This window comes from Rhagoletis zephyria, unplaced genomic scaffold, assembly GCF_001687245.7.
Source record: "Rhagoletis zephyria isolate East Lansing unplaced genomic scaffold, Rhagoletis_zephyria_1.1 Rzeph_scaffold_03390, whole genome shotgun sequence".
Classification (NCBI taxonomy): domain Eukaryota; kingdom Metazoa; phylum Arthropoda; class Insecta; order Diptera; family Tephritidae; genus Rhagoletis; species Rhagoletis zephyria.
The window spans coordinates 10,278-28,488 of NW_016160473.1; positions in this window are offsets into that span (position 1 = coordinate 10,278).

The window sequence follows — 18,211 nt, forward strand, 5'->3', positions numbered from 1 at the left end:
CAACCGCGTCGCAGTATTTTCTAATCAGATTCAATTGGCTTCCAGGCCACAGCTTCATTAAAATCGCGTGGCCTATGGCTTGACAAAGAAAGACACCCTTAAAACGTTATCACCGGATAGGGAACAGCAGCGGACACCTCTGTCGACCTGTGGTTCACTCTTGGACGTTTGTAAACTCATCGAGCGCTTGGATAAAAGTAGGACATACGCAATGGTAAGATCCTTAAAGCCTAGGATAGTTCAGGAGGGTTCAAAGGAGCTCCTCATTCTTGCAAAGCCTATTTTCTTTTAAGTTATGTTATGTTAAGTTATACAGCGTATGCATGTATACATTTATGTATTTTTTATAGTACCTGTCTATCCACGCCCCGATGCAACTACTATTCCTGGCAGCTCGATAATTGGATCTGCCGTTAGACTCGACTAGCGCTGGCGCATCACCAAGTGTTCGCCCTGATAGGGAATAAACTACAGTTTATGTGCATATACATGCATATGTATGTACTTATGTAGTGCAGTCTATTCTGTTATTCACTTTCCCACCCGTCTACTTCTGAAGTATCTCATAATTGTCATCATTTGGCGCATCCTAGACATTTCCTTAGGGGGCCTAAAACGTCACAAACATGCCCACAACTTCAATTTAATTCACTTTTTTCTGTTTTTTTCTCTATTTTTTTTTTTAATATTTATTTGAATTTCCTTTTGCCGCAAATACACTTGCCACTGTGACTCATGGAGCAACTGCAAGTGACATCCTCCATTCGGAGGAGTTTCTATAAATGTGTGCCAACAGGCAACTGCAGCGAACCACAGCGCCACAAAAACTGCTGCTGTTGTGAAAGCATAATTCAGCTAGTGAAAGCTTTCTGACATTTTACATTTTTTTTTTTTTCAAAGTTCTTAGCAAATATTTTCGCTCAGCAGTGTTGCACTACTTTAGCACTATTTCTTCTGCAGAACTATGCGCAGGTTGTTGTATACCATTTTATTTATTTATGATGACTTCTGTGGATGCGGTAAGGGGTTATGTTGTTGTTTTGTAGTGAAATTTTCATTATGCAATTGCTAGATGGATTACGTACTTGCGTGCAGAAGTGTTGAAAGGAGCATTTTACAAGTATTTGCGTACTTCTTCAACTACTACATGTGTAGATGATTTTTTGCAGTCACTCACTAATTGCTTGCTCTGGTGTGATTTCGAGGTGTGCAATCCTCTAGAGTAGCACTTTCACTTCACCTCGGTTCTCATAACTATTTTTTTATTTGTCAATGATTGCAATTTAATTTAATTCAATGAATCCTTGTAATTGACAAACACTTCCCAAAGGGGAAGGACTTTTATTTTTATGATGTTTTAATGTAATTAAAAAGTGTCTGGAAAAAGGGGCGAAAGTCATTTTTTCTATGACCATTTACCATTCCCTGCGGCGAAGCTCTGCTGTAAAAATGTATGTATATATGTAAATTTTGTTCGTTTTGAAGAATGATTGCGGAAAAGAAAGCAGAAATGTGCTTAGATTTTGACGGGCTTAACCACATTTCAGGCAATAGTCCAGCGCAAGGAATAACTCAACATTTTGGCTTTTTGATGGTTTGTCGAATATACCTTTAAGTTCACTTTGAGAATTTTCACCAAAAGGAGCCTCCAACCCCGGTCGGTAATAGGGACTTTCACGGGACATTTACGGTACGATTACGGCGATAAGAAAGTCATGTTTAATTGCTTTATTGAAACTGCTGACCGGTCACTTTTCGCAACTGTGATCGGCATGCATGACGACCCCTATAAGTACGTACGCTGGTGCAATATTCTTCTAGAAATCAGGCCATAAATATATTTTTTAGTAATAACTCGACTCGAGTCTCGACTTTTTTCAATTGTAAGCGAAATGAAACAGAATGAGCCACCCGTTTTTTTAATTGATTGGAACATATTTATAATCAAAATGAAGTCGACTCTAAAGTCAGTGGCAGCCTTTTGACATAAGTTTCAATAAAATATCTATTAAAAATGCTGCAACTCACTTTGGACTCTACCTTATTTCGACTAAAAATATGCCCAATTGTTTTTAAAGCACAGGATATTATTCAAGAAATACATTATCAGTGGTCAGTTGTGGGATTTGATATAATAAACTATCAGGTGTTTATCCATAAAGTGGATCTATTAAGTAAGGATATCATCATACACATAAGGAATACTGAGATAGTTCTATTCTTAACAACAAGGAAGGTCTTCTAGATGTCACCTCTCTTTACAAGTATCTATCTAAAATAAAGCGAAGGGGTCTAACCAATAGAGTTTGGGTTCTCTATGTTCCAGGACATATTGGTATATAAGAAAATGAAATTGACGATAAATCTGCAAAGTGAAAAGAAACTTTCTGAGGCACCCTATACCTTGGCCAGACAAGAAGAAGAAACTCATGGTAAAATATAATGTAAAAATTTTATGAGTGAACTAAATGGAAATTTACCGACAAAAGCAATGCCGATTCTGCAGGACGAATAACGAAATTGTGTGGCATATTCTGGGGCGGTGCACAGTGTCGCGACTCCATATAAGATGCGGCTAAAAATACTAATAGCGCTCCAATTCCGCTGAAATTTGTCTCTTCTTCCTTTCTTTAATTGAGGAAATCTGAAAATTTTAACGAAATTTGATGGGTACTCCATGTCATCAAAGAAACCCAAAAAATATTTTTAAAACATTCTTTTCGTAATATTCAATCTAAAAAACCTCTAAGAAGCGAATTTTTAAGGAATATCGTAAAATTTTTTGTAAGTGATATTGAATAGGCCTTTCAAATTTATAAAATCGGATAGTAAACTTACAGTTTTTGATTTCAAAAAGGCCTCTAAAAAAGTTCTAGGCAAATTAGACAAATTAAAAAAAAAAAACTCTATATTTAATCCACCATTTTGAATATTGGAATTCAGAGTTTGTTTTCGCAATCAGCAAAAAACCCTGAGTAGCAAGGTTGAAAGTAATCCGATAGATTTTCAAAATATAATCCGCCATTTTGAATTTTTAAAATTTAATGTCAAATCTTTAATCAGCGACCACCTTGAGTAACACGGTTGAAACTAATCCGATTGATTTTGAACATATCGTCCGCCATATTGGATCAGCCGTTTTGAAGCCCCGAGTGACCAGTTTCAAGGCAATCCGATAAGATGTTGAATTTTGGCCACTTTTGATCCCTTTCTGACCCATAGTGCAGTGGTATAAAAATTAAGTTTTTAAATGTTATTTTCAAACTTTTTGCAATATTAAAAACAAAAAAATTTGCATTTCTGTTTCAAACTTTCTGCAATATTAAAGAAAAAAATTAACCAACTTTCGTAAAAGTTTCGAAATTTTTAATCGGATTTCTTAGAAAGAATTTGAATTGGAAAAAATTAACGGCAACATTTAGAATTTTTTCAAGCTTGCATATTATGCGCTACAAAACTGCATACCCTCAATCTTTCAAAGAAATCTAATTAAAAAGCTCGAAATTTGTTTTTTTTGGTTTGTTAATTTTTTTTTTAATGTTGCACATAGTTTGAAACTTGGATTTAAATGGGTTTTGTTAAAGATTGAACTATATTTTTATAAAAAATAACCAAAATTAAAAAAACAAAAATTTATATGTTAAAACTTGTTAATATATGGTGTGGCTATAATTTTTTTTGACCACTGTATGTAGTAAGTAAGGTAAAAGTTTCAGTATTGAGTGTTAATACTTTTGTGCTGAAAAATTAAGTAAATTATGCGGAAAGCAATTAAAAAAAAGAACTTGTGCTAAACTAAAAATATGTACTGAAGATTTTATTTAATTATGTATGTATTTATGTGTAAAAACAAAAAGCATTTGACAAACTATACTTACATTGTTCGTGAAAAAATACAAAATTCGCAGTCTTTGTATTATTTTCTACTCCAGAAGTATTTGTTCGGTTCCGAAATGCGCCCCAGAAACGTCGAGAGGAACAAAAGGAATATTCTAATATAAACCACCACTTCGCGTGCTCTCTAACACATCAACATGCATACATATGTATGTAGGTATGTGTTTATGCAAGTATGTATACCGTTAATGCACTGCACAATTCCACTGATAATCGGGTATGGAGTATTTGGTTTGAAAAGTGAGTTCTTTTAATTTTGGTTTGTTTGTAGTTTTTGTTATCCTACTAAAGCAGACGCTAGCTAAAATTGCTGGTGTCTATGAGATATAAGGCTTACTTTCTTTGATTTTATCAGATCAGACACGTTGCACGTCGCGTTTTTTTTTTAAGTTATTTAGATTTTTGTTATTTTCCTTTTTTGTACGGCGCCCTATGTCTGCACAAGCACGCTAACAAATTATCCTTTTGCTTTGATGCTTCGTCCTTTTGCGGTGTGATGTGTTGCCTGCTTTTCGGGGGCGGTTTGGTTGTCTAGCAGTTGGCCTTCTATTAATTTGGCTGCCTTGTTTGTTGGTAGTCGGTTTTGCTTTTTCTTTGATTTTTCTGCACATACATACAATGTTTCTGTGAGCTTTAAGAATTTTGTAACCTATTTCGTTCTCTTTGACACTAATTTTTTACTCGTACACTCCACTTTAATAAATTTTTTATTGAAGTTTTAAAAATAAGATGCCAATGCACTCAGCTTGATGTGGAATTTTGATTGATTTTTTGATTTTCTTATTGCAATATTTCGAATTTTTCTTACAAATGGCGCGCTATCTATGTATGGAAGCGTTGCAAAATTATTTAAGGATATGCCAGGAATTTCGCACACATAAACAAAATTGCACATACATACACACACATGTGCGAACACTACAGCGGCAGGTACCACCACCACTTGACTTTTATGTCTGCTTTAGATATTGTACGTGTGTATGTATGCACATATATGTATGTATGTATATGCACTGAGGTTTTTATGTTTTTATATCCTCTTCCTTTAATCCTCTATCTGTTCGTTTGCGTGCTTTTTGCCGGACGTGATAAACTTTTAGGCGCAGAAACCTAGCGCAACAATTGCTCGCGTATTTTTTTAGGTAATTATCATTATTGATAACTTTTTTTACACAAAAATACTTTATTTATATATATACATAAATTGTATTAATAAAGCGTTAAATTCACAGTATTTCTCCACCTTAAGCTTTTGCTACAAAATTCTTCAACGCTATTTAGTGCATAAAAAATTCACCGGCATTCACTGAGGGCCATCACCCTTTTTGGCAGTTCTCCCCAACTTCTTTTACCTTCAACTCTTCAAGCTTCACTGCCTATCTGATTTTATCTACCGGCCTGCCGTCTATGTGGTGGCTGTCTGTCACTGTACTTCACCGCATTGACTCTGATTCTGACACTGACTGGCTGATGGCTAGCTAGCCTCTTTGCCCCATCAACAATTCACAAATGCACAAAAAAAAATACACAAATCCGTTGAAATATTCTAAACGCAGCCAGTTCCTCTTCCGTCCATCGCTCACAACAATTCGTTTCAGACTGAAAACAACTTCAACTAGCAAACAAACAATCAACCCACCGTAGTCTGACTGGATTGACACTGCTGCTGTGAGTGGTTGAAGCGCCGTCGCAATGAAAGCACCGAACGTAACGCAACGTTGCTTACGTGCGACGTAAATAGTCTGTCCCCCTACCCCCCTTGACGCCTCTGGCATTCCAAAGCTGCTGTGTGTATTTTACTATGGCTCGTTTGCTTGCTGGCTATGCCGAAAACAAAGTTGCCATGGTGGATTTGGTAATGAATAATTAAGATGTAAGCTTGTGTGAATTATTTGGAAATTTTTGGGGTTTTTATAAATTATTTAAATTAACTATAGCAAACAAATATAAATATTAATAGACAAAGTACTCCGCGAGCAAATTCACGAGGAACGTTGAAAACCAAAGCCATCAACAAAAAAAAAAAATATCAAAAATCAATGCGATTTTTAGGCGCTCAAAACTTGAATTTACTTTACTAAAATTTTATAAGCCTCTTAACTGCATACCCAAAAAATTTCTAAAACTTCTGGTTAAAAAGTTTAAAATTTAGATACATATTTTTGGAATTTTTCAAGTTCTGTATAAAGTTTGAAGGTGTGATTTATATAGTTTTCGTTAAAGGATGAACCATATTTTTATAAAAAAAACTATCCAAAAAACATTTTAGTTTGAAAACATTGTAAATATTAAAACCGAAACACCATTTTTGACCGCCACTGTATGTACCTAGCGCCAAAACGCAACTTATTACTTCATTTATTATAAGTTGTTTAGAGCTAAGTATACATTACACTAAATAGTGGGCCGAATTCTGCTTTTCGTACGAATCGAAAATGTTAAGTTTTTGTTTACAAATTCTATAGGAAAATTTAAAATTTTCGATTCCTGCGAAAACATGAATGCGGGTACGCAAATTTGCACCATAACTATTTAAATGAAGGGGTTGTATAAAAAAAAAAAAAATCGGAAGAATAAGTGGTGTGGAAGTGCAAGTTTGAAGTATCTAGTACTTGTCGTTGATTTTTGCTAATTTTATTATTATTTTTTTTTTATGGAAGGTGTTGCTCTTTTTCTACATATAAAAAAAATATGCTAAATAAAAATTCTATGCCTTGAATGGCAAAAATGCTTAACACCGCTGAAGTTTGGCGAGTTTTAAGATTTTTTGGTCACAAAAACAAATCTTCAAAAAGCTCACCCAACTCTAGTAAAATTATGAGCATTTAAAGGGCCAAATGTGATTTTATGATGAGACCAAAAAACGCGATTTAATGAAAAAATTCAGAAAATGAACGCAGTACCACGGACTTTTAATCAAAGAAAAGAAATTTTTATGAACCTTGCCTAGATAGTTTTTCGTTTTTTTTTTTTAGATCTGGCATTTAGTTTTTATTTTAACTAATCTTTGAAAAAGCGAATTATTTCTAAAAAAAAAAATTAATAAAATGAAGCAATTTTGATTGAAAATTACAACAAAGTGGCAACTCTTTGTTTGGCTCTCAGTACAAATGTATATACATACATATATACCTACAATATAGGCAAATAATTGATACTAAAGCCGCTACGGCAATGCCGGCACAACGCAATGTGAAGTGCAAACAATACGATAAAATGGATATGATAAACGTAAGCAGTAACGTTACACGCCGCTACTAAACATAATTTACGATATTACTCAGGCCTCACTAACAAACTCAGAGAAAAACATGCGGCGAATTCAGCCGCAAAGTATGCAAAGAATAAGGGTACCATGGTGAGTATTATTTAGCCGCCTATCAACTTAATTTTGTCAATACCCTGCAGGAAATGGGATTAGTTTGTAGCTAACTATTGACTAACTAGCAGTCGGCTAGTTGTAACTATTTATTAACTATTTTCTTTGGCGATGGCCCCAAAATAGTGAGAACTGGTGTCCTCTCCAATAGATATCAACTAACTTGTAGCTAACTACTTTTGGACATAAGCTATCAATAAAAAAAAAATTAATTTTTTTAAATTTGTATTTGTTTACTTATTTTATTTAACATTACATATTTGTTTACATGTTCTTTTGTGTGTGGTCTCATATTTGAATTCGATCAGATTTAACATTAATATAATAATAAAAAATTTCGACCTTTATTTTATTTGTCCTGTATTGTATTGAAAGTAGTTTTCGAATTGTAAAGAAAATAAACTCCCTATAATGCCTGAATGACTCCTGCACGACTTGCAATTATCTTAAAGTTGGTTTTATCATAGCCTATTAAAAGTTAGTTATCTATCGAAATCCCGCAAAAAAGCTAACTAGAAGTTAGTTATTTTAATCAATTGATAATTTTTTTTTCTGCAGGGTATTATCACAATAATCACCATGAGTGTAATTATTTCTGTATATTCATCCATAACAAATTGTGGCCTTTACGGTCTACGATGCATTGTTTATGGTCCTGCTAGTGTGATCACAAAGCATATGCCTACTATTTATCCGCTTATGCGTCGCAAAGTCACCCCAAAATATACGCACATTTCCTTTTAGTTCGATTTAGATTTTATATTTTCTGGGTTTGTTGGAAAATTATAGACCCTTGTGAGAACTCAATTAAATTTTTTGAATGCAAAATAAATTGGAACTAAAATATAGCTTGAAATACTACTTCATACAAGTTACAGGATGTTAAGAGAATCAAAAAATAATATTTCGACTTTGCACTTTTTAGTTGAAGTTTTCCTCATCGTTCTGTGATAATTTTTGTGTTTTAGTTGCTAATGAAAATTTTGCAAAATTACCGATAGTCACATCCTTCGTTTTTTTTTTCAAAAACTTTTTATCTTTGCCATTGCTCGGGTTTAGATGCATATAAGCATTTTCTTAAACTCAACGTTGGAAGGAGTTTTAAACTTCCATTTGTAAGGAGATTAATTTGAAGCTCTAGTACAAACATCTGCGCAGAAGTAGGCATTTGTGTTCCGGCAACTCCCACTAAACTTGTTAAACAATATATGGACATATACACACATGCATATGTAGGTGGATATATGTATGTATGTATGTTTTAACACATGTTTCGTCAAAACTTCAAATAAGCAGCATTAACATCACTAACCTAAATAAAAGTACGCACAGACGCGAAATTACACTGATATCCGCAGACATTCGTACCTACATATTTACATATGTACAATACTATATACCTACCTACATATAGGGTGATTCAATAAGACAGCGGATGCTCGCAATAGGGAGATTGCTTCATGCGTTGTGAGTAACACCGTCCTGTTAAAACCACATCTAATTCATGACTACGTTTGCTAAAGCCTGTAGTGCCAATTGTCTAAAAAAAATATTTAAAATAATATCAATATGTCACATATTAATGCTGTCAAAGTTTTGCATCACCCTGTATATTTGAAACTTCTATAATGCACGCAGTGATACAAATTGAAGACAATAGTTCTACAAATACTAAACGAACAAAAAATATAGAAATGCAGTATGTGCAAATCCCTTTGTATCTCATAACATATATATCCATGTTTGCATGCAAGTCAACACTTAACTTGCAAGAAACAAAAGATGTGAATTGTTCACTATTGAAATTTGCACACTAAAACAAGATAATTATATTGCTGACAACTTGTAAAAAGGAACATACTTAGCAGGAACAAAGCATGAAATTTGTTTAGAAATATTTGAAAGTTGAATGACTGAATGCAAAAGTGGAGAGATTTGTTTTACATAACATTTTAGCTAAGCTTAAAATCCGTTTGTTTACTTTTCACTTTAACCACTTTGAGTTCAAACATTTACGAGACAGGATACTTTTCTCTTATATATTCTTAATAAAGTTATGGTCTCCTACCAAAAGATTTTTATAGTTTTTAGTCACTGGATTTGCACCATTCGTCAAGCCATGTCTAAACTTTAAAGTTTCGCAAAACTCATACTCTATGTAGAATGACGTTGAAGACAACCTTCAGCTTAGTCCAATTTGAAAATAAGTTCTCCGCGTCGTTAAGGATTTTGTAAGAATTTCGACAAATGTCTTAAGCACAACTTTTTCCGACTAAGAGTAGGAAGCAAAAGAGGCTAGTAAAGCGGTGAGCGAAAACAAGAACTCTTGGTAACCAACCAAAAGTCTACGCGTTTTAAGTTCCACCATTAAATCCGGAAATAGCATCAGCCTGGAGATCCATCACAAATCCAATGAAAAGAACAAGGGAACAGGCCCTTCTATCTATATTTGGAATAAGCACATAACGCAAATTTGCAAAGAAATCATCTTTCTACTCGCATAGTTTGGTGTCTTTTTTTGTTTCGATCATGTCCTAAGGCTTTCAAGTTCCATCTTGCTATGCACATTTCTTGGAAAATTATCGTCGAAGACTAATACTGGCAGATAAAAAAGTAGAATATGTAAGTACGTATAATAAATCAGTTTTGTAAAAAAATAATAAAAGATTTCAATGACTGAAACTGCAAGAATGATTTTTCTGCAATTTTGTATTTGATAGGAAGAAAATCTTGCGATGCACATCTTCGACTTTGAATTTTTTTTTAATATTTATTTTTGTTATTTATGGTCTTATAACAATTATATTCAACAATTGCATTGAGCTTGAGGCCGTTTTTATACTGAATATAAAAATCAAAACTCGCCACTTGTTTCTTATCAATATCTCATTGGTATATTTCATTTAACTTTTCTATAAAGACAAAAGATATTCCACTTTACTTTAATTGAATTTGAGTTCTTAAACAGGCGACATCCTCTACAAAACTATTGCGTAATAAACCTGTTCACCTGCTGCTTTTGACGCGCATATTGTTATATTTCATTAAAATAAGTGATTGCGTTTAATTAGACTGGAATTCTAAAAATCCGAATAAAAAGTTGAAAATTTGCATGAAAATTTGCTGAATTTTCGCGAGTTTTGCACAAAGTTTAGGAATTATATTTTTATGTTTTTTGTTTTAGAATGAACCATGTTTTAAAAAAAAAAATTGGCGGAAAAATATTAGAAAAAAAAATGTTTGCATATATTGTGAAAAACTCGCCATGCCAATACTTTTTGCCGGCAGTCTATGTGTATGAATTGGCATAAATTTTAGCTGGATAAGGAGGTGGAACACTATGGGAGTGCAATTTGAATTCAGACAAGGAGTGCAAAATATTAAAGAACTTTTCAAGCTACTGCGGATTTCTTAGCCTTGCACTTACCTAAATATTCTTAGCCAAAAAAAAATTCGATCTATCTTCCAAACCTAAGCTATTTGTCTTTCATAATTTCTTGCATAAATAATTCTTTTGTAATTAGCAAAGATAAAAGTGAAACTGCTCGACCAAAGCTATCTCATAAATCAAACAAAAGTGCCTAGCTGTTTTGTGGATATCTAGCTTTAACGCCTGAAAGTTGGCAACGTTTACATACATATACATATATATTTGCACTCGCAAGAAAACTACGCGCTGGTATATTTACTACTACTTTATAAGGATTTATATGCTTGTGTATGTATGAATGTATTTATGTAACTATGCATTTACTGGTAGTTTAGTTTGCCTTTTCCCCCTCACAAACACCAAGCATGCGCCTTGCAGTTGTGCAACAAAACTTACTCTATGAATTCGCCTGCAGCTCAAGCGAGAGGACATTAACCTTTTTGCTATGCTTTCGCGGTTAATTTACTTATACGAAAGATGCAAGTATGGGCGTTTGTGTGTTTTTTTTTTCTATTTTCCTTTTGTTTTTGTTTTGCAACTTTGGAAAGTGATAAATTTTGTTTAAAGTTTGAATGGTAAATAGTGGTGTTATAGCTTCGCATACAGCAGTGTGTGTGTGTGTGTGTATACAAGTACTAGTACTATTTTCTAGGTGCATAGTAGTGAAGTGGAATAAGTCAGAAGCTGAGGGTGGAAGAACTAAATTATGCATGTATTCATACTTAGATATGTTTGTAGGTATGTAACTAATCACGTTTTATGGGCGATAAGCAAAAATTTCAATCATACAGGCAGATTTTGCATCACTGTCGAGTGAATTACAACCAAAGTCACTTTGAATTCAAACTGAAAGGGATAAATTGCAGAATTGTGTCTGATAATACGCGTTTCGGCACGTATTATGATGAATTTCCACTAGGCATTAAATGACAAAATTATGAATGACAATAGAATGGCATTAGAAAATACCCGGGTCATTACATTCATAAAAAATAATCATTATGTCTGCTTCCACGTAACAATTCTTAGATTGCATAAATTTTTTTGTAATTTTAATGCCTAGTGGAAATTCGGCATTACATATGAAAAATTTGTAGTAGCAAAAAAAATATTGACATAGAAATCAATAAATACAAGCTTTGATCGAATAATATACGCCTTCTTTAAACCGTGCGCTCTACAAGAAAATCAATAGATGTCTTTAACCGAAACCAATTATGCTACAAAACCAAGACCAAATTGGAATCAACAATACACCAGCGCATGCTGAAGTAACAAGTAAAGCCCCAACATAAAAGCGACTTAAGCTATATACATACATTACTGAAAAAGCACTGGAAAGCATACAAAAACTATAACCAAACAAAGAAGCTTTTAGGTCAGCGACCAACAGGAGAAACTGAATGCTATGTACACTTTACCTCCAGCGCATGACCGAAAGAAAGAGATAGACGTAGCGTGCTGCATAGGTACGTTGTTCCCCTTTCGTAGGGGAAATTCTTGTGCTGCAGTTATCTCTTTCATCAAGCATTACTAAAAGTTTACACACAAAAGCTTATTAGCTTCTACAAAAGCTCCATAAAATAGCGTAAGCTTTTTTTCCCAAGGGTTCGGCGCCTCAAAGTATGCATACCGAATTTGGCGCTTAAAATACTGATACACATGCAAACGAAGCGAGCGCAAAAGAGGCGCACGCGAAGAAGAGCACACGAAGAGGCGCTAGCATTCAAGTGTATGCGAGAGTGGGAGTGCGAGTGGGAATCTTAGTTGGATGTGTGCGTGCAACAAGAGAGTGTGCACGCGTCAAAATCTAACAGATACTTACACGAAATGGCGAATGAAATGAGCGGAGTTATTTTCGGTCAGCAGCAGCACATCGCTCGCGCTCACAGCATCCACATGTCACGTTGAGATGCTTGCCGAGATTTTTATTTCATTTTGCATATTTATAGATACATTTAAATAGTTATATACATAAATACCTCAATGTTTAGCTGCTCGTTTGCAGGTTGTTAAGTTCTTGGGCTGTGCCCGAATTCATTTCTTTCACGCTTAGATTTTTCTTTTCGCTGAAGTATTTATGAAGAAATATAAGTCTCATTCTATGATCTCGTGTATTCTTATCACTTTGTTGTGTATCTTGTAGCTTTGCTTGTATAATTTATATGTATGTATAAACCAAATGGAGCAGCGCGGGAACCCCACCCAGCGGTCAGCTTACATACGTACATATTTTGTTAGTACTAAATGTAATTTACGCTCACTCGCAGGCTTGCCCATCCTACTCTGCTGCGATGGTATTTAACACAGCTTCGCAACGCATTTCCGCTCATTTCGAATTCTCCAGCGTTGGCTGAGGTACGGCTATAGCGGCAACTAGAAAGTGGCCATTTGGCCAAAAAGCTACATCTACCATCTTCCATATCCACCATCCACGACAAGCAGCTCTTTGTTTTACTACCTCAAGCGCCCATTTCACGCCCATTTAACCTATTTTTTTATGAAGTGCTCAACTGTACGAATGTAAGCACAGCATTTACTTTTATTTTCCGCACTAAAATCACTCCATTCATTGCAAGCATTTTCGGTACACATAGCGATTGTGATTGGCAGTGAACGGTCAGTGACTGTATATGTACGTATGTGCAAGTACAATACAAGTACCCCCACACTCAGACTAACGCAAACGTCCTGTGGCTTGCTGCTGTGGTTTCCACTTCTTCGGTTGCCATAAGCCACTAGCTGCCGCTGCTCACTTGGCCACACAACTACCAATTCATAAATAACTGATTGTGAGTGCACTTGCCGGAAGTCATACTAGTTGACCACTAATGAATTCTTCTGTCCGCAGCAGCTTTTCTCAATGGTCATAACTTTTGCCATAAAATTCAATCAAGTGAAAATTGAATGTACATTTTATGTATTATTAATAAAATAAACATAACGATGAATTCTCCGAAGGCAAAGTTGTAGAAAACAGGCTTTATAGAAGCGCTTAAATCTAACCTTCTGAAGCGACATTAAGGCCTCACTCGGAGGTGAAGGTGTCTTCAGTGAAGAACTCTCCATCAGTCTTCCGAGCAGAGTTGGCCGTAATAAAAGAGGCTTCGGATTGGTTGCTTTCTCGGGTAACACCTTTCACTATATTAATTCCGACAGTCAAGCAGCTATCAAGGCTCTTGGCTCCTTGACGGTGTGTTCGAGAACGGTGTTTCGGATTACTTCGATATTAAGCTCATTTGGGTTCCGTGTCACAGCGAAATCGCTGGAAACTGCGTGGTCGATGAGCTGGTAAGACAGGGAATACTTGAGGAATTACTTCCGGATAGAGAAGGTCTGGGAGCTCCCCTGACCGCGTGTGGTCTACTTGTGGACAGATGGGCGTTTAGTCAGTTTAGCGAGCGCTGGGCGATGACCTTGGGAATGCAAGAGGGTAAAATCCTTCTGGCCACATGTAGACCGGAAGCGGTCTGGGGAGCTCTTGACACTGAGCAAGTTACATCTCTTCTTATTGGTGGGAGTACTTACTGATTGTGAAATAAGTAAGCCTGCCGTAAGGCTGAATGTCATTGAAACCCTTATTCCACCAGCTGCATGGAGATGGATGAGGAGGTGGAATCATCTCAATACCTGCTGCTCTGGTGCCCTGCCTTTGCGATCCTAAGGTTTAAGCCCATTGGGTCGCACTTCTTTCATACTCCCGATGAGCTTTCGGGAATGGACATCAGTCGCTTGAAGAGACAGAAAACTTTTTAGAAGAACATGGGGATTGCACTCAAGGCTAATAGAATGATTTTACCGCATCATCATCCCTCCGATTATGTCTTATACATCCGTGGGTGTGGGAAAATGCAATTCCGTATATCACATCTCTACTAGCTGCGAAAATTGACATGTCTCTCCGACACTGGCTTAATAAGAACTCGCTTAACTGCGTCTTTGGAGCAATCGCTAGGATGTACTCTGTACTTTGTAAAAATCTGCGAGCGCGAAGATTGTACAAAGAGGGGACCTGTCCTTGATCCTAGACGCGTGCATTGGTACACAGCCGGTTTAAGAATGGGGAAATAGCAGGTGTAGGTATTCATGGACCTGACACCAAACTCGCGATTCCCATGGGCTTAAGGCAATCTTACATAATCTTCTCTACGACTTTCTATTTATCTTTTCAGATAGCCCAGCAGCTAACTGGGCACTTCGGGGCAGTATGATGAGATCCCATCTGGTTAGAGATTGATTTCACATGCTACACATTTTGGCAGCGGTAACACTGTTCTGGTTAACAGGCCATTGTTAGATCGAAGGCAATGGGGTTTCTGGCGAGTTGGCATTGGATGAATCGTTAACTGTCGTTTTGGGACCGCAACCATTCTGTGGTGTCAGTTGGTCATCTTCGAGAGCCATATTACTACGTGGGTACACTCTGAATTCAGTATCTAAGTACTGAAGGGCGGTGAGGCGATGTTGGAAGATATGATACGAGTTGGCTAGTGAAGGTCTTTGTTTATCTAAGTTCCATAAAAATGCTTGCCAATAATGTCAGCCTGGAAATAAAGCGCGTAATAGCTCTTACCAACAGCAGCTGCTATGCGTTTTCATAGGCAATTTAAAGCAAAGCCCCCTTTCGACTAACAAAATTAGAGGAAATTGACGACGTTTTTTGCACTCAGGCCAATCCATCAAACGAATGAATTGTGAAATGAAAAGAGAAGTACTATCAGTATTATATGCATATCCAGCAAGGTCGTGCTTTTAAATAAATAAATGTAAAGGTAATTTGAAAACTTTAAAACTTGTCAAGAAGAAAAGACTCGTCTAAGTCGTATGGCTGCCTTTTTACGGGTAGTTAAATAAACCAGTTAACTGCACTGCTGTTATCAACCAACATCTTGAATTTTTTGAAACAAGAATACACCGGTCCACAGTGGGCCAGGAGCTCGATATTTTGGCCAAAATTAATAACTCCTAGGATACGAGAAACTGTTAACTTTCAGTTACACTCTCTATTGTTTTTGGCGTCCTTGATTGCGAATCTAAACTCAATTTTCAAAAATTCAAAATGATGAACCCAATATGGCGGTTATAAAAATATAAGAATTTAATAGATCTTCATAAAACTCTATATGGATGGCTTTTTGAATTCGTATTCGCAATTATTAATTAAACGCTTCTGTGAGATGGTACAACTGTACCAGTTCGGATTTTGAACATACATTTCTAATACTATTTATGCATCTCCAGACATCCTCATGTACATATTTAAGAATGAATCGTATGTCGATGGGAGTGGCTAAGGTACAACTATATGTACATTCATTGGCGTCGTTGATAAAATTGTACAACAAGCCTATATAAAAATTTTTAAAATCGGACAATAACCACGCCCACATCCCATATAACGGCAATTTTCGGAAATACGAAAACTGCGANAAGCAAAGCGTTGAAAATTATTGAAATCGGACTAAAATTACGGCCGCTTTTCATATAACGGTAAATTTCAGAAATGCTTGAAACTTCAATATTTCGAAATTGAAGGACGCTAATTTACTCAAAATTGATACACCCCGGCTTACCATCTAGCGGTAGGTTTCGGAAAGGTGAAGAAACATATATTTAATACTTGCGCCGGGTATTTAATGTTCGGCTCCGCCCGAACTTAGACTTTCTTACTTGTTTTATAATGTTTTTTGATTCTCCTGTAAAATAAAAATTTGTTGGTTAGGGCCTTCGTGAATTACGAAATATACTTCTTCGGTACGTGTGTTTGTGAGTGAACCCCTCCTAAATGCCCGAAGTGATTTTAATGTTTTTTTTATGTTTTTGAGTGTTGTTTTAAGAATTTTATTGAAGGCGTATTTTAATACATCCTGCCATAATCTGTGAAAAAGGCAGTTTCGAAAAAAGTGTTGGTTAGGGTCTCTCTGAATTAAGGTAACGATATGTGTTTACAGGTAGGTAAAAGTCTCAGTATGATTTGAAGGCGCCACGCCCCTTTTCCAATAACCCCTACTTTTCTCCATGAGTATGGGATTGAATTCAAATACCTCGGTATCTGGTCCACCTATCAGAAAAAAGTATCCTATATGTTAAGCCAGGCAATAAGCTACCTGCCCTTCTTCAAATTAAATAATGTTCTGCCACATTTAGAAAAAAAAGTAATATAAATATGTATGTAGATTATAATAATAAAAAAATAGAAATTGGCGCGAACTTCCTACTATTTTTGAAGCTCAAAACAATAACCTACTTAATAGTTTGTTGTAGAAACATTTAGAGACTTTCATTAAATATTTTATTTATGCTCTAAAAATTTATTACCTAAAAAGTTTTAGATTCTTCCTGAAACAATACTTACTTGCTATTGACCCAAAACCACGCAAAGCCAAATTCAACACAATTAAGATATTTATTTATTTTATTAATAATATGCAAGTTTATATGCTTTATCGTCAACTTTATGATTGTTATTTCATCATACAATTACATCATTTACCATTATATTAAAACCAAATTATAACACTATCATTTATACGTAACTATTTCATTCGTATGCATGTATGTATGTTTTTAATTATCCATTATAATATTAATTTAACATTTTATTTTTCAATAAAGACAAAATTTAGTAGTTGTAAAACTATGCTAATAAATATTAAAATATTTTATGTATGTCAATATTTAATACTAGAGGATTTCTATATCATATATGTACGTACTTGTATATACTATATGTAGGTATGTATTTGAGAGTTGATGTTGTGTGGAACATAAAATTATAAAAAAGGTGGCAATGAAATAGAATGAAGAAATAATTTACAGTTAGTAAAAGTATTGCGATTATACATGTAAATGCAAACGATCTGTATACATATGAACAAAAGTATGTATGTATTGTATTTTATTTTTTTTTTTTTGCTATTCTCTATGTAGAACATACAGTTCTATATAAACATAAGTTTGCTTCTTTTAATGCTCATCAAATGCATAATTAATCGCAAGAACAGCTTGTAATACCAGATTGCTTTGATTTGGAATATTTTCTTGTATTTTTTCTTTTTATTGTTTTGCATTGTTTGTTTTGTTTATTAATTCTAATGTCATTCTTTCATTCAGTTTTGGCTACTCTACTTTGATTATAAATGTACAGAATTCATAAAAATGTTTCTTTTTTCTTTACCTTCACTTGCTATGTTTGCTTAGATATTACAAATATTACAACAAAAACATATTTTAAATTGTTTAAAGCATATGTGTATGTATGTATTTCTTTACATTTAAATTGCAATAACTAAATGAAAAACTTATCTTCTTTTTTACTTAACTATAAAACACTGAATAGATTGTTTTTCTACTTCGTTTTTTTTTTAATTTATTAAATTGCAGACAGCAAACACTTAACTTAGATTTATAAATACACATGTATGTATGTAAATATCTTTGGCATCAAAACAAAATTATTACACATTAGACGAAAGGACTTACATATACAAATAGTTTTTATGCCT